Below are 25,875 nucleotides of genomic sequence, written 5' to 3'. Positions count from 1 at the left end.
ATATTCCTTTATCTCTTGCAGAAGACTGGAGTTTCAGAACAGCTGCCATTTCACCCACTGGATTAGTAGGTTTCTCGACTGTGTTCCCGGTTCTTCTAGCTATATGTGTTATAGTTCGTTTCGTACCCAGAGGCAATTGTGCAGTATGTCATGTGACTGGAGCCAGATAACCCAAATAACAACTGCCGGACCAATTCTCAGGTAACCATTGATATGCTTTTTTCCCACAAACAACATAACAATATTCTACTTTACTACTGATGCGGGTTACCTCTGCATGTAACATTTTCCTGTCTATAACAGAGGACTGTTTAAACAATTCAGGATGTTTCTGCACATCCTTCCATGTTATTCTCATGAAGCTTCAATACAGATAATGAATGGTGCTACAAGTAGTACTGTGATCTTTGGCTGTTATATGACATTTGTAAGACACAGTTATGTTACAAATACTCCCACCAACTTGAACTGTATCATGTTTATCACAACATACAATTACTTTTTGTGTAACAGGTAAGTATAGTGCCACTTTGTCCTGTGATCTCACAGAACCTGTATCAAAGTGTACATATTCACAAGTCACAATCTATCCCCAAGGGGACAACATACATCGGAAGTCCTCCATATGATGTAGGTATGGCAGTACAAACACAGCAATTTAAAATGTTCATAGTCTGTACATGCACACGTCATGCCTAGGTATGTGTTGAAGTGTGGAAGCCACTCTGTGGCCAGTTCATCACGTATCACTATTTGTATCCGTGTAGTTATATGCAGGTAAGGTCCCAGCAAATGTAAAGTAAACACAAACATGGTTAATAGGTGTATAATCATTAGGACAGTAAACAAAATGTCTTTGGGGTTGCTTTGTATTGTTATACAGTCTGGCCCGGTGATTCAGGCTCTATGGTATATCAGCTACAAGATGTAAATCAGACTTGATATCCTTTACCGGTTTGAAAACTGTGAGGTGAACCCAGGACGACCTCTCTGCAAACTTTACTGCAGTAGGCGTTGCCAACAGTAGCTGGTACAGACCTTCACACATTCCACTTGGCAATTATGTTCTTTGGATAACAGTGACATACACACAGGATACTGGTCTCAGCTATGTGTCCGGCTTCGCTTGCTCTTTATCTGTAAAAGACTTTAACTGCAAAACAGTGTTATTGGTTAACAATCCTCTCATGTCACCTGCTAATGAGCCATCGACCTCCGGCTCTGCAGGCATGACAGCTTTCCACTCTGGCACATAATATGCCATTCCACATACTACTTCGAAGTGGGTGCAACACTTTACATTTGGAACTGTTGTCATGCTCAGCAATGCTAGAGCTAGACAGCAAATGTAACTCGTCTGGGTGTCACCCACCAACCTCCTCTACTTATTTCTCGGGATCCCATTGTACCGCCAGCAGTCATGCTGACTGTGGGTTGTACATGCAATTTACATTCATGGAAATACAAGTTAATCCCCCAGGTTGCGTGATTGTCTGGTTCACTAAATGTGTTCTATTGTCACTGTAGCTTCTTTACAGTATGCCAGATCTAGGGATACTTTATTTTACTGGCACCTTTGCCACTGCTGCTGCATCCGGATTCATGGTTGGGAATGCTTCTACCCATTTTGATTATATATATGTGTGATCACTAAACAGTATTTCTTCCCTTCACATTTATTCAGATGTATGAACTCCATACAAATAGTACGGAACAGTTATGGTGGTGTAGGTAAACTCACTCCCTTCGGTTTAAATGCTCCCTGTGCATGATGTCTACTGCAAATGTGACACGCTGCTCATGATGTTTGTATGTGGTTCCTAATTCCGTATGTTAGGGGTATTCTGTTAACCAACTGTACCATCCCCCCTGTTGAGACATGGCTCTACCCATGGCTCCACAAAGCCACATATCTGAATACATTAGACGTTAATATTGGCTTTCTCACTGTGGATATGTGCAGTCCATCTTCAAGGATTGCTCCTCGTCATACCCACGTCGGCTTTTCTGCTTTCGTAGTTGATGTTTGCATTGTTTGTAACATTTCTACATCTAGAATGTCTGAGGATTGTCATTCCTCATTCAAACAGACACTTTCCAACTGTGAGGCTGCTTGTTTTGCAGCTGCATCAGCTCGTGCCTTACCTTTCCTACTGTTATCCTGTTGCTTTCTATAACCTGCACATTTACAATTAGCTACTTTAGTGGGTAACTGAATGGAATCTAATGCATTCAAGATCAATTGCGCATGATTAATCGGTTTACTGTGGATGTTATCATTCCCCTATTCTTCCACTGCTGCTCATAAACATGCACTGTACAGACAACATACTGACTATCGGTATAAATGTCCACACATCAGTTTTCCGCTAGAGTACAAGCACGTGTTAAAGCTATCTATTCTGCTGCTTGAGCAGACACGTTATGCTGCAGGGGTTGGGCGTCTACAATTCCATTATCAATAACTACTGCATAACCTACTTGATTCGTTCCTGTAGGACTCTGTCTACATGATCCGTACACATAAACTGTCACCTCTGCATCATCTAAGGGTATATCAGTGATATCATGTCTGTGTGGAGTTATTTCATCCATTTCATATAGGCAACTGTGTGGTGTGCCATACACAGGTGTCGGACGGACGCTGATAGGTTTAATGTTGTACAACGTTCAATCACCATATGAGGTCGACTCAGTGGTATGGTCAAACAAGACAAATGTCTAGCACGGGTCAGGAATGCTATCTTCTCTTGCAGCAGAATGATCGCAACTGCATGAGACATTCTCACAGTGAGAGGGTGGAATAATAACATTAAGGCCAGGGCCTGTACTGCCATGGGTGCTACAACAACTGCCTGTACACAATGTGGCACTGACCATGCCACAGTGTCCAACTGCAATGAGTAGTAAGCTATGGAGCGTTGCTTACTTCCATGCTGTTGCATCAAGACTGACGTCATATATCTCCGCTTACAATCTACAGTCTGACAACATGTGTTATGATTATTCGAGACCTAATACAGATGTTGAAGCTATCAATCATTTTAGTCTGCAGAAAGCTGTTTCTGCTACTGTAATTAGTGTAGTATATGTTGTGCTGCCATAGGTGTATTAAAGATTAAGGCAGACAATAGAGCGGATTCCAAAGCATTGTTTGGTAACCAGCTTTGACAAATGTTAGTCGGCCCAGAAAGGACTTCATTCCCTTCTTGGTAGTTGGCTTGGGTGCTTGTGAAATTGCTACCTTCCTATCGTCATGTAATGTTCTACCCTCCTTGGATACCACATATCACAGGTACTTGACCTGTATTCTCTGTAGTTGCAATTGATGCTTGCTTAATTTATGTCCCTGTTCTGCTGAATATCTCAATAATGCTATTGTATCTTCCATACATTGCTGCTGGGTAGGGGCCGCAAGCAGAATATCATCCACATAAAGTAGAACTTGACTGGCCCCGGGTGGAGTAAACACCGGAATGTAGCTAGCCATCTCCTGTGGGAATGTCATTGTACTTTCACAGTATCCCTGCGATAGCCGGGTATGGCTGTATCTGTTACCCTGAATGTAAATGCAAAGCAATACGGACTATCTGGATGTATAGGTATTGCAAAGGAAGCATAGCTTATATGTACCACGGTTAGATACTTCTGTGGCGTGTTCATAGCATTCAATATTGTGTGTGGGTCTGGCACCATCGGTACCCTAGGTATTATTACATGATTTACAGCTTGTAAATCCTGTACCATCCGCCATTCCCCCTTTGTTTTCCGATCAGAGGATACAGGGGTATTGCATGGTGAATAGCGATTACTTTGTAGATGGGGAATTCCCTCTGTGACTTTACAGATATCTTCTGGTGTCCACGGTCTATACACTAAGGGAGTTGGGTCCTGGCCTTCCTGTCCTGCATGAGGGTTCGGTACTTCAATTAATTGACAGATATCCTCACTCTGTTCTAGTGACTGTCTTCTTACTCGAGTGTCCCTAGGTATGTTACGAGTTCGGGATGTGGTTTCAATAGCTTCTGTTACATTTGGTCGTTGTGATACCTCTGTTGCCACAGGGTAACGTGTGGGGACTAGCCTGCCCTCCCGCTTCATATCCTGGATGTGGTATCGGAGGTGGTAGGGGTGGGGGCTGTCGCTACTACTGTATTATGATCTTCTCTGTGTATGATGATGCTTTCGCATTTTTAGTGTTCTGTTCCCTTCGGCTCACTACCTCAATCCACCTATGTGCTTGACGGATACCCAATTGTCGCTGTTTTGTCGCCTGCACATCTTAGGGCTGCCACCTTTTCAAATGCACAATGTGGGACATTGGTGTTTGAACGTAATTTGCCAGGGAAAAACATACCCATGGCCAGTACATAGGACAGGAATTCACTTTTTGCCAGGAGAGCTACCAATTCTTGTAGCATTTCAGTTACTTATTCTGTTTATTATGATATTGTGTGGTTCCAGATACAAAATTACTGTTTTATGCTACCATTTGAAAAGATATCTGAGAAATGTTTGTCCTGAGATATCAGGACATTTGCCATTTGTTCGGTTTGTTTTCAGGACACGACTGGCCAACAGGGTGGGACAGGTGGTTACCCTAGAACATCTGCATCACATTTTCAGAGATTCCAATGTTTCAGTAACGATATTTTGTGTAATATACCATCAATGACATATTTATTACCCCATTTTGCAGAATATCTCACATTATGTGCTCTCTGCGATTGCATATACTTCACGTCACCCGTCAAACGCGGATCACATGATCTGTTTGTGCACTAATCTCGCATATCCTCTACACGACTGTTACGTACCCTTCTCTCGTACCACGTGGTATCTCCTTCCCTGTATCCACTGTAGTGTCTACAATGACTATTTACTCTACTCTGTGTTCCCCTGATCTATGTCCAGATTTAACACTATTTGGATTGGTCTTGACCTGCTATCACAACTGTTAACAGAAATACAATGTAGTCTGGTCCCTGATCTACAATAGACACAAAGAGACAAACCCTCCTTACCTGAGCCTCCTGTTTATGACTGCACGTTTTCTTCTTGGGATCCAGTTTTCCGCTTTTCAGCCACAGATCAGACAGTGGACAGCCTCTTTACACACAACAATTCAGTCGGAGGTCTTTTCATTCAAGAAGAACCATTTAGGCAAATTCTTCTACGCAGATGTCTAACCACCCATGCACTCTGACCTGTAGCTTACCAAGGGAATTCCGGCTAAGAAGGACCACAATGTCAAATAAGTTGTTAAAAACAGACTGTAGTGATCAGTAGGCTTTTCTAAGTGACAGTCAATAACACAGGAAGCTCGGGTTCACAACGTTTTAGTAGTGTACACAGGCAGGCAATATAATATACAGTCCAAGTATGAGAGTTTTGTCTGACTCTATACAGTAAGCAATTTCTTTATATAGTGTTTACTATCAGCTTTTGCCCACCTTACTGACGTGGTCGGTCACAGGGCATTTCCATCACTATGGTCCGCAATAGTCTATACATACGTGGGTGCTGAGGTCGTGCTTTTAAAATGTTTTCCCATGAGAATAACACAGCCTTGCACGGCACCTGGTCAATTACAGTGTCCTTCTGTGATTGTAGCTGTTTCAAGGACCCTGGACTGTTCCGATACAGTAGTCAGTTCATTTCTTACTACGTTCCTTTGTCTCTCTGGTAAGGAGTTGTACTCTTATCTTCGATAGTGCTCACAAGGCCATCCTCCTCAGGGGAAGGGGTGATGTTATGCATGTACATACATTCATTTTTCTGTAACCCAACAGATAATTAATGCTGAGAGACATAAGCCTGCTGTACTGGTTACCGCCAGGGTCAGAATTCGATCACACTACAGCTTAGCTTCACCAATTACATGCATGATCATTTCTACTGCCATATTGTACGGTACAATTCAATGCATTATATAGTATTTTGATTCTAAACTGGCACTTCCTGTGTGTTTCTATATATATTTTTCTAACAACATCCATCCGGCCATATGCATGTTGTTCCGTCCTTTACCTTGATCGTGTGTATTTGGCCGTCCGGCAACGCTACTCTCCACATGTGATGTCCCACCTTCCCCTTCTTTGCCTGTAGCACCCTGTTAGGATGTCCTGTTTGGTAGGCACATGTTCCGCTATATGTGTTTGACTTCTCTGCATAGCTAATCATCGATGCGGTGGTTCAACAACCCGACTTGTCCACATGTGTACAGTTATGTGCTCCGTGGAGTGTGCAAACCTATATGGTTTGGACGGGTACATTCCACATGTGGGATGTACACATTCTGCACACACATTCACATGCAGCCATTTCCATATCTGTACCTGGGGTGGGTTGGTGACATGTGGGTAATGATTTGCCCGTGGCACTGCCTAACACATACTTCTTACCACATTTCAGGTATGCACATTGTGTGTAGGTGTATAGCTGCACAAGGATGCTAGCTGGTTTGGGTGCACAGGTGTACATGGGTGGGACTTACATGCTACAATGAGGCTATTGTGTATTACATCTGCATGCATGGGTTCTGCTTCTGGATACTACACTTAAACATACGCCATCCTGTGTATGCGACAGACACGTTGCTGGGTGTGGGATATGTTGCTATGCACATGTTTGCCTGTGTTTAGGGTATCTTGGTTCCTTCCTGTTGTTGTGTCAACACAGCTACCCGGCTATGTACTCTCACTACTGCTTGTGACCATTATGGTTGACACCTTTTCCAATGCCCATAGTGGGACATATTTTGTGGAAACATCGGATTTTGCAGGACAACACATACCCACGGCAAGTGGAGTTGACAGAACTTCACTTGTTTGCCATACAATACGCTTATTCTGTTAGCATTTGGGTTCCTTATTCAGTTTCTTATGCCATGTATGTGTTTCATATACAAAATATATGTTTTATGCTACTATTACAGGTATATTGGGAATATTTTGGCAGGGAATCTCAGGTCATTTGCCAGTTTTTCGATTTTTGACGGGACACAACTGTCCAATGAGGGACTGTCCATGGCAAATTGGGACAGCTGGTAACCCTGGTGACCATGCCCATGTCGCTACTGGGGTTGCCACCTTTTCCAGTTGCCAAGGTGGGATATTTTCGGACTCACATCTGATTTTACAGGCCAACACATACACACGGTCACTATATAGCATAGAACTTCACTTGTTTGCCTAAATAAAAGCTTATTGTTGTGGCAGTTTGGTTGCTTATTCTGTTTCTTGTGACATTGAGATATTTCAGTTACAGAAATAACCAATTCATGCAACCATTACATTAAATACGGGATATCATTATGTCCTACAATCTTAGCACATTTGCCATTTGTAATATTTTTTATCGGGACACAACTGCCCATAGAGGGACTGCCCCTCGCAAAGTGGGACAGGTGGTAACCTTAGTCGCTACTCCTATGTCGGTGCGACGCGCTGACATGCTGCGGTACACCTTCTCTGGGTATGACCACTGACGGTGCATTCCGGGACAAACGCGGTCTTAAGCGTATCCTTTGCTCCTTGGACGGGTACACTTAGGGCTTTGTGGGTTGTATTTGCTTCTCCGTTTAGTTGGGATGGGTACTATGTTGCATACTCTACGTGCGTTTCATTCTGCACGGGCCCTGGCTGCTGCCATTACTATTATGGGCGGACCATGGCAGTCAGCACATTAGGTTGCTCACCGCCTGCCGGCTTAGCCATGCCTCCGGACGCATCCTACTTGGGCTCGCTCACGTACACTACGCACGTGTCTGTGGTTGCGGCGCACTCTCATTACTATGCATATGGCGCTACTACACCAGCTATTCACTGTACCGCCGGCGCAGCCCTTACGCCGGCCTTGCGCCGAGCTTCATGAATCCCATCTATTCTTAACCAATGTTTTCATATTATGTTTAGTTTGGTATAATTTATTGTTCTTTATTTATTTATTTCATTTGTTATCCGGGTAGTGTCTGACTGGCCACAAGCCCATTTTCAGCAGAGACCCAGGGAGAAAAGCTCCAGAAAATTTACATAGATTTTTTTTTACATTTGACATAAAACTATAACAATTATTATAATGAAATAATAGTACATAAAATAAACATACAAATAGAACGTCAAGTTATAAGGTTCTTAACATGGTGTCTATAAAAGTAACAATGGTGGTCATATTAAACAAACAGCTTTACCATACATTTTTTTTTTTTAGGATACAAGATACATTCTGAGAGTAAGAAGGCTTAATTAGCCAGGAGATATAGAGAAATGGGAAAAAAGGAGTTAGTCATTTCTGGGTTGAAATGTTATTATATAAACTGTATAATTATATAAATAGTAGTTGTTTTTGTATTATTGTTAAAGATTGTAAAATTGCTGTTCTTAAAATGTTTTGTAATAATTTAAAACTTTTCTACCTGAGCCTTCACCGAAAATGGGCTCCTACCCAGCTGAACTTTCATGATAATTAAATGTCAATCAATCAGTAAAGATAGTTGATAATGACTGATGCACAGCCATGCTTTTATGGTACTGTCTATGTGCAAGATTCCAAAAGACTTGCTCTCTGTATAAGTCTGATCCAATTCTGAAAGACTTGCTCTGAGTGTAAGTGACCTGCTTCAATGTAAGGTCTGTGTATATAGAGGCTTACACCGGGGACCAGATTTCAAAAGGCATGCAGCGTCTTCTCACTGTAAGTGGCCACTTACATTGGGAGCAAGTCTTTTGGAATTGGGCCCCAAGTTCAGTGTTCAGTGTACAGAAATTCACTTTCTAGGAACCATTTAAGTGTTTGCAGCAGTTAAACCAGAAAAGTATAAACAAATGTTTATGCCATTTATCTGTCAAAAACTTAAAATGATTGACACTACTATCTTCCTTTATATATTTAGGGAGGAAATTCCATAATATTCCTGCTGTTTGGTGAAAATACTGTCTCTTAACTGATGTTTTAACATCTGGCAGTCTCACATATAAATTATTATTCATGGTATTAATACTGTGTCCCAGGCAGGCTGCTAATATCTCATTTCTAAGTGATTTGTACATAAGAATCATGTGACCTCTCAAATGCCTATAATTCAACTGAGTACAGGGAAAGAGTCTTCAGTCTGTCTTTATAACCAAGGTTTTTCAATCCTCTCACTTGCCTAGTGACCACATTCTGGATTCATCCCAAATCTGCTTATTTTGCAAACTTTATAACAACTGAAAAGCCCACAATATTCCATAATGGGCTGTACCGTAGAGGTAAAAACAGAATCAAAACTTCTTTCTCTATACTACTGACACTTCTGAAGATGTTGTTTAAATATGACCATACCACTACCTCACCACTGTCATAATATGATGATCAAAATGCAAAGCATCATCCACCATGGATCCTAGATCTCTCACAGAACTTACTGAGATCAACATGCCATTCACTGCATAAGGATAACCAGAATATACCACACTGCATTTTTTGGCATTAAAAGAAATCCCATTTTTAGTGACCCAACTAAATAAAATGTCTAGATGTTGTTGTTCTTCTTTCGGCTTTTCCCGGTTAGGGGTCACCACAGCAGAACTCCGGACCGCTAATGATTGGCAGTAGATTTTTACAGTGCTGAGTTGCCAGCTCAACTCTCAACCTTCAATGAAGGCATGCCCTACACATGTCTTTTGAATGCCACTCGACCATGGGGAGGACATGCAGACTCCACACAGAAGGCGCTCCAAGAATCGAACGGGAGAACCTCTTGCTGTGAGGCAACAATGCTACCGCTACACCACCGCAGCTACAATAAAATGTCTAGATAATTTTACAATTTATTATAATCATGCAGATTTGCAACTATTGCCCCACCTAAGTGTCATCTGCAGATTCACCTAGCTAGATACTATTACATACTGGAAACTCGGACATCAATAATCCAAACAACATGGGACCGAAAGCAGATCATTGAGGGACCACCAAATCAATATTTCTTATTTTTTAATAACAATGCAGTGTTCTTACTTTAAATTTCCTTTCTGATAGCCAATTGGATATATAAATAGTCATATTACATTTTAACATAACATCAATATTCTGTCACTGGGGACGGAATCAAAGGCCTTCACCAGAGCACAGTAAATAACATCACTAGTGAGGCCCAAATACATTGAACAAAAGATATTATCATAAAACTGGATACGATTAGCCAAACATGATGCCCCCTGCAAGGAAACCATGTTGATATATGTATATATATATATATATATATATATATATATACATATATATATATATATATATATATATATATATATATATATATATATATATATATATATGGGCCTACTTCATATGGTCGACAGTTCACATGGTCGAAACTCATATGGTCGACAGTTCATATGGTCGAAACTCATTTGGTTGACAGCTCATTTGGTCGACAACCAGTATGCAAGGCACTTAGCAGGGATTTGCCCCCCCCCCTGCAAAGTTGTGTGACCCTGGAGTTGATATATGTAGTTAGGGGGTGTGTGGGGGGCACAGCCCCCCACAATGGGGGGTGTGGGGGTGAAGCCCCCCCACTAATATTAGTTTAATATTCGTTTAAAACATGAAAATACAACAAAAACTAAACATTTTAAACGAATATAGGTGGGGGCTTCTCCCCCCCCCAACTATATATAACAACTCCAGGGTCGCACAACTTTGGGAGGGGGGGAATCCCTGTTAAGTGCCTTGAATACTGGTTGTCGACCAAATGAGTTTCGACCATATGAAGTAGACCCATATATATATATATATATATATATATATATATATATATATATATATATATATATATATATATACATACATACATACCATGGAAGGAAACATTTGCTGTAATGATTGGCCACACCAACAGGTACAAACATGTTTATTAGGGTATTTAATTTACCATGAAATATTCCACTTTTCTTCAATTGACTTTCCTTCCAGTTGCCTCTCCCATTGCCAAGAACTAGTTTTCTTACCAATAGACTCAAAATCAGTTATATAAAACTTCCTAAGGGATACACTTGATCTAACAAATTTATCACTGTTACTCACAACTTCACATTGAATTGAATCAGTGATCTGATTTTTGAATTGAGGCACTGATGTTACAGATTAAAACTGAACTAGTCCAATAATTTAATCAAATAATATCATATAAACTATCATGTCTTTTGATTGTTTAATTATATGTTCATATTTGTATAAAATACAACTTTCAAAAATTTTATTTGCAGCAGTAAACTTGGCAGAAGGAAAGTTTCAGTCATTTCCTGAAAGGTCAATGCCCCCCATAATTATATCATGTCCTTGAGGAAATGATTCACAGATATTATCACATAGCTTATTACCATGCTCTTTTCCTGAGCTGGGGAGGGTCTGTACAAGATTCCTACCCTCCAGTCATAGTTTTCAAATTTAATTTCACCATCAAGAGTCCCGCCATCTCATCAGAATGGATAGAAGTAAAGACAAACATACTAGATACATATACAGATACACCCCCACCTTTGTGGTTTGAACAAACCAGAGAATATCCTTTAAACCCCTGAACAATTAGAGGTCTCTTACAATCATTAAACAACGTTTCAGTGAAGCACAACAAATAATACTTTTCACCTGCTATTATACATTCTAAATCTATAATTTTTTTTTTTTAAACTTCTACAAATACAAAAGTAAATTTACAAAGGATTTAAGTATTGAATTCAAATAATCCATGGTATGAATGCATCAAATTTTATGGTCGATTTGTGGATGATCTCTTTATTTTATGGGAAGGAAGCGTATCACAATTCGAATTATTCCATCAACATTTAAATAGGACTACCTCCTTCTTAAGCTTTACAGCAGAACACTCTCACAATCAAATAGCATTTTTGGATGTGAATGTCATTCTTAATGAAAATATGTTGGAAACGGAATTGCACCGAACAAATACATGGAGAAAGTATGCATCCTAAACATGTCACTAAAATCATTATGCAAAATGAAATACAAAGAATACATAAAAGATGTAGCAAAGATGAGACAAGAGAAAAGGAAATCTTATTTTTACAACAAAACCTAAGAAATAGAGGTTATAATGAAAAGGATGTGAATGTCCAAGAAGTTAGAAATATAAGACAGAAGACAGAACCACCAGAGTGATGCTAACATACAACACAGATAACACACAAATTAAATCTATAATAAGGCAGTTTTGGCCAATCCTTACCCAGGATGCCAAGCTAAAAGATATTGTAGGTGAAACACCATGCTTTGGCTACAAGAATAAGAAACATTTGAAGAGGTTACTTTGCACAAAGGATGGGTTCAGTAAACATAAAATTATTGGCCATAAAGGGATGTTCAAGTGTGGCCATTGTACAGCATGCCCATTGACTGATTGTAATAATGAATTTGAACATCCAAGGACAAAGAAAAAATACACTTTTCATGTTAAAGCCACTTCTGTAACCCCCAATGTGGTATACATGGCTACCTGCAAATTATGTCCCGCATTCTATGTAGGAAAAACTAATCAGCTGTTTAAAAATCGCATTCTGAGACATCAAAGGAGACATTGCCAATAAAGATCCACATAAAGCTTTAGCAACTCATGCTGAAAGAAATGTCAGTCATTATTTCACTTATAAGGTGACAGAGAATGTATATAGTGGAGTAAGAAAAGACGACATTGAAAATATTACTGAATGCAGGGAGAGTAAGTAGATTGTGAACCTCCATGCTGATATTGAGCCTGGCTTGAATAACATCATTCCACTCAAACCTATACTAAAAGCTAGAAGACCAACCATTAGTTAATATGGAGGTGTGTCTGGCTTAATAATTCATGATTGGTTACACCCCTTAAAAGCAAAAAACATAGGAAATAGAACACCCTCAGTTGAGAAGGAAGAGGATTGGTGCATTCAAACAGCTGATTGACAGCATGATGATTGAATGATTCTTCCAACAGTAAAGGAAGTAAGAACTATAAAAAGGAACTTCCAGTCCCAATCTCTACGATCTGAAGAAGATACTGAAAGCCCTTATCGTTTGGAATACAGAGGGACTGTTTTATTCTATACCAAGATTTTAACTTGACATGAAGATTTTAATAATTTTTTCTACAATAAAATGATTTTAACTGCCAGTAAAGCCAGAAGCTCCTATTTGAACTGTTTGAACTGTTTAATTGGTTAAGTTATAATTACAGTTTGCCACAGTTTACAGCAGCTACTACATCTTCAGTGTGGATACTTTGTATATCAGACTTGAAAGATTGGACACCTTGAAACCATAATTTCGCTACAGTGTAACTGCATTCACAGCGTGGATATCTTGTAAGTGCATTTAGTTGAAGCATTGGAAATTCATGCAAGTTTTTATATATATGCTGCACTTTTACAAGTTTTATATCAATTAATTATGCTACCTATTTCTCAAGAGAATCATACTTCATTGGCCATCGTTGTACAGTGCTTCATTTTGAGTGCCTTTTAGGAAAACAACTGTAGATGTTGTGGAATGTTATTTGTGGTCTCTCCTTTTATGTAAGGCACAAACATTACAACTTAATCTATTTATGATGTAGGTTCATAATAAAAAGGTTATATTAAACTTCATTCACTTACTCACTTTGCCTCTGATTCTTTCGGTGTGGATTACCACAAGAGCAGAATGAGCAGCACACATCAAAATTCCCTTCACCAGCTGCAGATTCTTGCTTATCTTGGGGAATCCTCAAGCATTTTTGGAGAAGCCAAGAAGACTAATCCCACCTTATATCCTGGGTCTGTTCTTTGGCTTCTTCTCACTAAGTATTAGAGTGAAAAACTCAATCACAAGTCTCCAAGCAGACACCTCACTGATGTGCAAGAAACAGACAGTTTGGCTGTTCTCAATTAGATAAAGTAGTAGATTTGCTCTGATGCTGTTGCTGATTACCAAGCTCATTGCCTTGTTGTGGAGAGTAAGGAAGTGACCCTGTAGAAAAAAGGTTAACCTGCACTTTTAACTGACAAAATACTATTTTTATTATTTTATTTTTTAATTTTTTGCTACCATCCATGACTTGTGACCATATGTGAAGAGGAGGACATAGAAATGTTTGTTAAATTGTGAGATTTATCCAGGAACTCAGTTTATGCTTCAGCCTAGTGTAGCGGTTCAGTATCCATATGTCTGCAGCTGCTGCTTCAGTTCGCTAGTCAGGCTCATGCTCCCTGGTGCCATTACTAGTGAACAAGCTCAAAAGTAGTTAAATTCTACCACTAATAGCAACAGCATCCCTTGAATGACCACATTCTACTTTTTTTCCTGTAAAAGCACTTTGACCTCTGAAGTGATGATTTTCATCCTAACTGTTGCATATTCAGCAGTAAATCAATCAAGTGAATGCTGGTTGTTGTGGTCAGATTAGACCAGGAAGGCTAATGCCACATGCAAACAAGATAAATGGTATCTCTAAATCCCCAAACGGACCACCCTATAAACCTCAGCTGCATTTTTATATCTTACCCATGAAAATCACAAACAGGAATACTAATAAGATGTTGCCTGGCTTGAGTCAAAGACCTGTTTTTAAATAATCTTGACTTTAAACCAGAAAAGCATACACAACTTTCACTCTGTTCTTCCAAGCTCTGGACAGCATGTGGCAGCAGCCCTAACATTCCATACTTGCACAGGCTATACCGTCTTATGATTTCACCAAGAACACGAACAACTGCAGTCTGTATCTGCAAACTCCCATAATCCCTCACACCACTGCAAAAGGCTAAATAGCTGGCGTGTTGTTCCACAGCCTTGAAAGAACTTACATTTTTACTCCTGAATCCAAATTTCAGCCATTGGCTGTGGCTTTCTTTCCAGCATTTTGGCATAGGATTCTCTAAGATATCTGGAAAGTATGAGGTCTTCTAGCTAAAACACAGCTACATGTCACTTTTGTTAAAGACAAAAACTGCCACCCCAGTTCAATGGAGCTTTTCCCATCTCTTATTAAGCACTGAGGACAACAACTTTGCCCACTGCCTTCACTGTCTCTGACCAGATCTAATTTATTCCTGCAGTTTTACTGCTGAGGATTCTTCTGAAAACTGTGGTGACTTTAGCTATAGGGATTATTCCCAAGCCTTCAAATATTTTAGATGCTACTTCCTAGTTGGAGGTCATGTCCACTGAATTATGTGCATCAAAACATCCCTCCATCCCTTAACAGTCTCCATAATAGTGGAAAATACTTTTATGCTTTTGTTTAGCATGGCCCCAGGAAGTTTCAAGACATTCAAAAGAACATCTCTGAGGCCATCCAGTAATCTTTCTCAATGGCCTTTCCACACTTCCCCCATAACCTACTCTTTACTTTGACAAGAGTTCTTATAGCTTTCTTGATTTAATAATGCTTCTCAGCTGAATCCAGAGAGCCCACTGTGTGCATTGTACACAATGCTAACTCCTTCAGTTTTTTTTGTAATTTAATGTGCTCTTTGCCTCCATGCCTGCTGACTTTCAAGCCTTACCCCACTCCAACATGCCTATTTATTTCCAAACCTGGAATTCAGGAAAGTGCTGCCTGAAATGTGATGGTATACAGGCTGCCATGAGCCATGATGATTCATTTTTGCCTGCACTTGCACCCCCTCATCTACTTGTAATTCCACAGGGTGACTACTGCTTGCCATAGCAAGAGGTGCCCAGCTCAGTTCAAGTACTGGGGCCTGCAGATGACCATATACAGCTACCTTGGCCATGGCCAGGAGAACTCTGTCTCACCAGCTGGGTAAGTATGACTTATCAGCCAGACCTGAAAATGAAGGTGTCTTTATCAATCTAGTCCCAGTTGGCAGGAAGCTTCTCCAATCTATTAGCCATATTATTTTGGATGCAGACTATATACGCATATTCTCCCTGTCCTAAGCTCCAGAAAGTGAGGGAGACACAGCACCATCTCAGGAAATCCAATGCACTCCCCATAATATGTATGTGCTCCTACACACACACACACACACACACACACACACACACACACACACACACACACACACACACACACACACACACACAAAACTCCTGAGACTTACCATCATTGGCAAAAGATTTGTAGCCCATGTCCCCCTGTCAATATCTTTCGTGCATTGCAGCAGACTGGGAACTACTTGTCTCACCCTGGAAAGGATGAGCTTAACCTACTCCCTCCCATCCCTTCACACAAGAAGCTGTTTCAGCAGCCTAACCTCTAATCAAACTTGGGATATCTGAATCACAATTAAAGTTTTATATATCTAGATTGCAGTGTTGGGCTTTACTTTCTTTAACTTAACAAATTCCCATCCTGCTGTTGCTCACCAGTAAGCCCTAGGGATACCACCATGTCAGCTACATACTGTGCTCCACCTACAGCTCCTTCCTACAGCCTCAGTAGTTGAGCTCTTGAGCATTTTATACTCATATTCATTTTCTCTGGCCATATTCAGAACACAGATAATGTCTTCTCAGAGGTAGATATTCCCAAGAGACCCTAAATGTTCATTTGGGTATCCTAAGATTTGTCTGGTTGCCATTGTAATCCACAAATCTTTCTCAACATCAAGTCATTCACAGCCCTGTCCCTGTTTCTCCTCAAGTGTCCACAACATAAGACCTCAGGTCTGGTGACGCAATTAATATTTTGTTTTACCTAGGAAAAGCCATACTCAGGAGTGTTTATTTTTAGGGGGTATGCAGAAACACTATCTGTTTATGTGACTGACACAGAGTCACACAGTAGGCAAAGGAACACTGAGAGAATCAAACCCTGGACTACAGCATGAAACTTAGTAGCACCTCATAGCTTTAATACAGTACACTAAACTGACATGCATAAACTAATAATTTACCTTAGGGTCAAGGTGCACTGGTACCATGTAAACCTATAAGACTCCTTGCATTTGAATAAGATGTTTGTTATGGGCTGTCCATGACTTACACAGGCATCAAATAACTAATCATCAGTTGAATTCAGAGGCTGTTTCTCAGTGTTGAACCCCTTTAGGTACCTCCATTAATTCATACATCATAGTTCAGTTCTCTCAGTAAGACTTCATGCATCCTTTTGCTACATAAGCACAAACAACTGTCATAGTTTTCCTTTCTGTGCCTTGTATCCACATTTAGATAACCAAACACAACTCTCATCTGGGTGCTTGTAAATATCCCTATACCTGCTGGACCATCTTTCAATGAACAGCTCCAGAACAAGAGAGAAAGAGACTAGCCACAGCTGAGAAGTCTCATTCCAGAACCCATGCTGAATTTAGGGATTAGCCCTACCATATCTAGAGAATTCTTTGGTATCTCCTGCATCAGCTTAGGTTTAGTCTCTGCCAATGAGATAACATTCCACATCTCAAAAAACAGTTTCCATGAAGTCCTAGAGTGCTTGACTTTGTTTTGTTCATGCCTGCCTTCCAGTGGGCAGTATCCCTATCCCCTACCTTTCACAATGTGGTTGGTAAAAATGCAAAGGCCTGCAGTTTTCTCTTGCTGTTTTGGTCTGAGCTCATAGAGTGCATGTGTGCAGCCTGGCCACCATGTGCTTAAATGTGGGCACTACCTTCAGACTGTAACTCTAGACCTTGCAGACATGGCTCTCTTAATATTATTTAAACTCACTCCAGATAGGGAAGACATACAGAAAATGCTCAAACGTGGGGTCATAGAAGAATCACAAAGTGAGTAGAATAACCCTGTTCTACTGGTTTCCAAGCTTGATGGGTCTTCAAAGTTTAGTAACGATTTTGCAAGACTCGATAGTACTTCTAAATTTAACTCCTAACCCATGCCCAGAGTGGACAAGCTAGTTGAGTGATTGGGCAAAGCTGGGATTCTGTCTACTTTATATTTAAATAAAGTTTATTGGCAAATTCTCTTAGCCCTAGAAGTTAATGTAAACACTCCATTTTCCATGTCAGAGGGGCTCTTCCATTATGGAGTCATGCCTTTTGGTCACCATGGAGCACCTGCAACATTACAGAAGCTGATGGATAAACCACATACTAGATATGTAGCAGCCTCCCTGGAAAATGTATTGATATTCTCCTAAGATTGGGAAATCTTCCTTCTGAAAGTTCAAAACATCTTGAATTCTTTGTAACACACTGGACTAATGGCCAGCCCACCTCAGAGCAAATTTGCCATGATCAAAGCCTGATACTTCAAGAATTTCATTGATAGGGAATTAGAAAAACTGTAGGCTGAAAAGGTGGAAGCATCAACAACTGGCCGACATCCATTACTAAAAGTAAGTCAAAGTTTTCTTGGATCTGGATATCTACTATAGGTAGTTTATTTTGAATTCACTGCAATTGTATGCCCTATGACTGACCTGACCATGGGGATGGTCTTTGTGAGTGCTACATTGACATGTGACTGAGCAGCCCTTTCAATGACTAAAAAATATTCTCTGTTCTGAACTGCTTTTAATGGACTTAGATCAGTTTATTTTATTTCCAATTGCTTCTGACTTGCATTGGCACAATTTTAATCCATGTAGTCAACAGGGAAGAGCATTCTGTGTACCACATTAGCAGGAATCTCAGTAAAACGTTGTAAATGTACTGCCATCAAGAGAGTGCATGGCAATAAAGAGGGCACTTAGCACCCTGAACATTATCTCTTAGAAAGAGTGTTTATTTTAGTCACTGACCTTGCCCCTTTATAGTGGTTATGCTGGCAAAAGACTGTAACCTCAAGCTGACAAGATGTGCATTGACCCTTCAATTCCCATAGCTTTCACATCTGTTACTATCCAGGTCATATCAGTTTAGAATTTCTATTGACAACAGGGTGTCATGGTACTATAGCCTATATCTTGAGACACAGGGATTGATGGTTCCATGCTGATGGTGGGGCATGTAATACACTATATGTGGAGCCAGCTGAATATACAATGGTTGGTGGAGTGGCTTACACCACAAATCATACAAGGAAAGTACAAACTTTTTAGGAAGCTAGGTCAGAGTGTGACAGATTTCCACAATTATTAACATGTGAAAAAGCCACCTTGCAGTAGTCATTGTTTTGATTCCCATATCTTTCTTGTTCCTACTGTGTAGCTGAGCATCTCATGTAACCAGACATTGCTCTTTGGTCAACTCTGAAAAGGGTCTGGGCATCTAGTGTCCTTCAGATGTATTATAATAATAATAATAATAATAATAATATTATTATTATGTTAAAGTTTTCACATTATGACATTATGAAGGAAAAGGGCACATCCTCATGGCTGTGTGTGTGTGTGTGTGTGTGTGTGTGTGTGTGTGTGTGTGTGTGTGTGTGTGTGTGTGTGTGTGAGTGTGTGTGTGTGTGAGTGTGTGTGTGTGTGTGTGTGTGTGTGTGTGTGTGTGTGTGTGTGTGTGTGTGTGTGTGTGTGTGTGTGTGTGTGTGCATGTGTGTGTGTCTGTGTGTGTAAGTTTCACCCTCCACAATGCTCCTTCCTCCAGATGTAGAGGAGTCAAATGAGACTTTTGTTTCATTGAAATTCACAGCTGAATTGTCCTAGGCTACAGCATATCTTCCTGATGGTTTTAATCAAAGCTGTTGGTTCACAGTGTGAGGTCCTTGGTGCTTTTAGGGTGACCATAGTCAGCCCTCAAGTAGTCATCAGTAATTCTCTCATTCAAACCATCCCTGAAAGGAGGTGTTCGGAGGGAGATGTTTCTCCAGACCTCAGCCTGATTTGCTCTCAGAAGAAAAGTGTCAGCCAAAGGTCATCTTTAAAATTCTCTTCACCCTTTCCTATACTGTTCCATCCTATCCTACAAAAAAAGTGTAAGAGAAGGAAGTAACAATGCTTCTTGTGAAAAAGCTATGCATGAAGTCCCACAAAACCAAAGAATGTTCAATCATTATTCCAGCTTCTTTTTAGTGCAGAAAAAGATATGTGACCTACAACCTATTCTGCATTTGAATGAGGAGTCGCATGGTATGATAACCCTTCAGCCTCATCACTTTATGTATGTTTGTACGAATATACATATGTATTATGGTAGATTAACCTGGTGCAGAAGTTTATTTTATTTTTATTTATTTTTTTTTTTAGTTTACTTCATTTACTGGGTTTGTCTTACTGGGTTTAGTCAAAAACACATCTTCAGAGGATGTCTGAGGAGAAAAGCTCCAAAATATTGCAAACATTTTTAAACATTCAAAAATACACATTAACAATTACACATATATTTGTTAATTAGATTACAGTCATATGAAATAAAGGCAACTATTACAGTATAAAAATATGTCTGCAGAAGGAGACAATATGCCTGTCTAGTGCATCTTGTAAGTGCATTTAACATTCTTCATCCTTTAAGTTCCTTTATTCATCCTCACTTTTTACACTCGCCCATGCTGTCCTGAATTCTTGAATTTGGATTCCCTCTCCATCTCATGTTCTGGTAGTCCATTCCATGGATCTATAACCATCTCTGTGAACAATGACTTTTGGAAGTCCGTACGGTAGTTAGTTACTGCAATCTGCTTTTTGTGCCCCCTTCTTCTCCTTTCTTTGTCTTCTACATCACCCCAGCAAGATCTTTTTCACCATTTTAATGTCTACCTGTCTCTTCTGAGGTGTAGTGAGAAGTGACAAGAACTCCAGCTCCCCTACTCTCTCTGTGCTTATACACTTTGACATCCATCCTATGCAACCTTAGGATGGCTTTCTTCGGTGTTTCTTCAACCAGAATGATTTCTCTTTTTTGTGTGACTTCTAGAAATGCACACAGTATTCAAAGTATGTTCTGATCAGAGGCCTATAGCATAGAGCCCTTATATCTTTACTTCTGGAATCTGTCTTCCTGAAAAAGCACACATGCATTTTATTTGCTATTGCCACTACCCAGATGTAGTCAGATCCCCCAAATCCTAGCTCAGCTCTGGTACATAGAGGAATGAAGTCTGACTATAACCGAGATGACCGTACATTGATTGGTTGCTATGGTGCTGGAAGAGCCAGGAGATGGAGGATGAGAGTGAGTGGCAGATATTAGTTTACCCATCCTGTGGGGGAGTAAGGCAGTCTATTTCACCGCAATGCTGACAGCTACTGGAGAAGAGGAAAACAACATGCACCATTTTGACCAGAAATGTGAGTTTGCCTATGCCAAGCTGAATCTGCATGATAGCCTTCATGGGATACGTGCGTGTGAATGCACACTGCCACAGCGGAAGGCACTGCAGGCCTTTGCATAAGTGACTGCATACGTCAGCTACTGATGAAGGGATTTGAGTCATTAGATAAAAAACATGGTGACTGCTTAGATGATGGCCTCTTGTGATCAATTCTTGCTCTACAGGGGAATTAAGGCTGATAGTTGTCAGGCATCTTGAAAAAAAATAATGTAAAGAATCTGATTTGTACTCCTTCCCCAAGCTGATACCTTACACTAAAAGTTCCTATGGCTCAAGTGCAGTACTTTACATTTTTCTGTAATGAACTTCGGTCCACTTATTTGGCTTTACTTGCTTCAGGCTGATTCAGGCAGTACTCCACTAGACACCTTCCTTATTCCTGACATTGTCCTTCTCACCACATCTCTATGTGTCCTGTCATTCAGCCACAAAGCAATCCAGTTCATCAGTCTTAGTTCTACTGCCAACCCCCCTAATTTTCGCAGCAGCTACATTTGTAGGACTTATTAAATGGCTTTGATGAACTTCAGGTAAACTGTGTCTGCTGTCACTCTCCTGAAAATGTATTTCATGTGATTTTTGCCCCATGCTTGGTGCTGTGACTCCTTCATTCCCTTACCCAGAATTTCAGTTGGGATCAGGATGAGAGCCTTCTGGAGAGAGCTATTATTCCTACAATCCATACGGGTACTTTATGCACTCACCATCCTAGCAATGTAGGCTTTTGTAATGGTCTAGCCAGCCCTGAGCCCAGGAATGTGCACACCACCTCACTACTTAGGTCCACAATGCCTCCCCCATGCAATATCACACTTCTGCACATTAGAGTTGAAGTATAGATGATACAGTGGCTTAGTGAACCTAACACCTGCCCCCCCCCCCCCACTTATTTGCATCATAACTTCTCCTCTGAGTAATTGTGCAATGTTTGGCTAGGTCTACCATTGTCTTTTCCACCATGAATGGCAAACATCTTCTTCCCTCAGTTCTCTTTCCTGTAGTCAGGGCTTTATCCCTTTATGCCAATGGAGTTGGCTCTTCTATCAAGTGTAAATGTAACACAATCATAAAACTGGATCAGTTTTCACTGACATTACCTTTTTTACATGAACCTATATTGTTTATCATTGTAGAGATTGTTGCCCAGCTCTCTGGATTCTTTCCATGAATTTCTTTGCCACTAATGTTAAGTTAAGAGTTCTGTGGTTTTCCAGATTTTTTTTCTGCTCCCCCCTTTTAACATACTGTCCATTGGTGTTCAGATACTTTTGCAGTGGTAAGTGATCTGTTGGAGATCTCTGTCAGATGGTCTGCCAGCATATTGGCATTTGTAGATGTCATCTTTTGCCATGATTGCAATCTCCATATTTCTATGTAGCTGCAATGGCCTTTTTCCTCTTTTGGCCTTTTTGCCTTTCTTTCTGATGCATTTGTCCGTAGTCTTGATACTCCATTCATGACCCATTTTCATAGCTTGTTAACTCCCAAAGTTTGACCACATTTGCTTACTTGAAGAAATGAAAAACAAACAAAATAGCACCACTTGGAGAAAGTTCTGACATTACTTTCAGTCTAGAATGAGCTTGCTATTTGTTAGATAGCTGTTACAATTAGCACAATGTGCTACTGATACTGTGAATGCTTATGTTACTCAGTTGAAGAGAGAATGAAAGACTATATATTTGATGAAATCCATGATTCTCCAATAAGACAACGAATAATCTGTGGTATAAAAATAATTTAACAATGCATAGGCTTTTAAGAGAAAAGTAAGCCGCGGTGGTGCAGCGGTAGCATTATTGCCTCACAGCAAGAGGTTTTCCTGTTCAATTCTTGGCTGGAGTGCCTTCTGTGTGGAGTCTGCATGTCCTCACTGCGGTCGAGTGGCATTCGAAAGAGATGCATAGAAAGAGCGTGCCTTTGCTGAACGTTGGGTGTCAAGCTGGCACCTTGGCACCTGTAAAAAATCTACTGCCAATCATTAGCGGACCACAGTCCTGCTGTGGCAACCCCTAATTGAGAAAAGCTGAAAGAAGAAGAAGAAGAAGAAGAAGAAGAAGAAGAAGAAGAAGAAGAAGAAGAAGATAGGCTTTTAAGAGAAACAGACCTGACCTTATCAAAAGCTTAGATATGTGCCCAGTTAAATTGCTACAGCACAGGTAAAAGAATTATTGATGAAATGAATGTGTATGTAAGAAAACATGAGATACATAATAAAGCTTAAGTGAGAAATAAAGGTAGGATGTATTAAAAAGTAGTGGATCTAGAAAATAAACCATATCACAATGCACTTTAACAAAGAAAGGATGCAAGACAGAGGCCAGAGTGACTGCCTATTTTAATTAAAACTTATATAAGATGTGATTGCAAGTATGAGAGCCCAACAATATCTTACTTCTTAACCACGTTTGCAAAATCTAAGGAAGAAAAAGAAATTTTACAAACACAAACACAAATGGTTTCAAACGTCTGTGCACATTGTTGAACAGAAACATGAAAATGAGTTGTTTGTTGGTACTTTGGAAATAGTAGTTGGCACTATGAAATCAGAAAATGCTTCTGTGGCATCTGAAACAGTGAGGCAAGACTGCAGGAACAATTGCCTGATATAAATACTAAAAAGTAATGGACAAAATGTAAAGTTTAAACTGTATTTGGGTGGTGACTGTAATATTTTTTTCAGATAATACCTTTAACAGCTGGATCTATCTCTGAAGAGAAGGCTGTTTTACATTTGCAACCTTTTCTGGCCAAAAGAAAGTAATTTTAGGCCAAAACCTGCTATTGGGATTACAACACTGAGAATGTTAAGCTTCTTTATAAAACTAGCACTTAACAGAAAAATCTTCCAAGTATTTTGAAACCTGTAGATTGAGAAACTAGGAATGGTAAAAAAAATAAATAATAATTCACAGTGTAAAAGCAAAGTCTACATGTGCACAGAATAAATGACCCTGTCATGGAAACATTGACGCTGTGCAGAGTCATACCAATTAAATCCTGTTTGACTATATTCATTATTTATGGGCCTAGGAAGTTTGTAAGCAGAATATTGCACATAATATCTGCTAGTCTGCCAGTAATTCATGCTCCTAGAAACTTCCAGTAGCTCACAGAAGTAAATATAAACAAGGAAAGAAGAAAGGTGTTTTTAAGAAACAGAGGTGATAGAATGAACTGAATGAATAATATGGTTACTGTGGGAAACTAAGACAAGATTCGCATTAGTATTATTGTGCAAGATCTAAATGGAGTGATTAAAAGAGATGATTATCCATTTCTTACAGATGGAGATAAGGTCTGAAGAATGGCAACTGTTATGTATTTCAGTATTAGATGCAAATCAGGGTTTCTGGCAGATGAAGCTAGATGAGATGAGTGCCAAATTGTGAGCATTTAGTACACCATTAGGAAGATACAGACTCAAACTTCTGTTTAGTAACTCACCCCACATTGTATGCATTTAATAAGATGCAGTCTCAAAGTTCTGTTTAATAATTCATTAGCACCAGAGGTACTAAAAAGACCCATTGTGCACACATTTAGGTACCTTAATGATTGTTTCTGGACAGTAAGTTGCCGAATCTCAGTCCATATCCTTACGTTTCACATGAGCATAGCATTAACAAGTAGTATCCTTATTCCCCATGTCCTGCCTCCCAGAATCCTCTGCACCATTCAAAAGCTCCACTCTGGCATTTTATGCCATCTTTTTTACATACTTACCCCATACTTTGGCTCAACGCACCGAATGCCCTAGTGATGTGTGATTCCTGATTGCGACCCCATAAAAGTCTTAACTATTGTAAGTTATGTTTTTCCTGTTAGGTAATTCCTTTTCTAGCAAACTATGTTTTCTATTTGATTATTCTGCTCCTATGACTGCTACACAGAGTTGACTTTGTCTTTAAGCTATAGATATAAGCTGTCAAGACTGGGCATACGTTAACTTTACCAGGAGGTTTCTATTTTGCATGGAAAGCATGACTGATATACGTTAACTGTACCAAGAGGTTTCTATCTGGCTTGGAGTTGTTTATGCATTACTGAATACTACTAAATGGTATGTATTCCTATCTATTTTGGCTTTGGAAACAAAAGTGATTAGGATGGAATTGTCACACTTGTTACATACATTCTGGAACACTTGTACATTCTGGAACTGTAAGTTGTCCTACGCTATAAAATGCACTCGCTATGTTAAATTGACTTGCATTCAACATTATTTGTAGAATTGAACCTAGCTTGCATTTGTTTGTCTGCAACTGTACCTACCTTTGTAATGCTGTTAAAGAGACCACTGCTGCTTCCATCCTTACTATATTTCTTAACGACTGCCACCAGTACAGTTGGTGCTGGCGGAAATTGGGCTACTGTTGGCGAAGGAGGAGAAGAGGTAGAAGGCATGCCTGAAGGCAGGTAAAGGCTAGGACTGTGATAGTGAGGGCTGGAACTTTGAATGTTGGCAGTATGACTGGTATAGGGAGAGAGCTAGCTGATATGATGGACCAAAGTAGGTTGGTATATTGTGTGTGCAAGAGACCAGATGGAAGGGGAGCAAGGCTAGGCGTATCGGAGGTGGGTTCAAATTGTTTTATCATGGTGTGGATGGGAGGAGAAATGGCATAGGGGTTATCCTGAAGGAACAGTATGCTAAGAGTGTTTTGGAGATGAAAAGAGTGATAGATAGAGTGATGTTTATGAAGCTGG

Source organism: Protopterus annectens, chromosome 2.part1 (genome assembly GCF_019279795.1).
Source record: "Protopterus annectens isolate FY-2018-M chromosome 2.part1, PAN1.0, whole genome shotgun sequence".
Classification (NCBI taxonomy): Eukaryota; Metazoa; Chordata; order Ceratodontiformes; family Protopteridae; genus Protopterus; species Protopterus annectens.
This window is presented reverse-complemented; position numbering follows the sequence as displayed.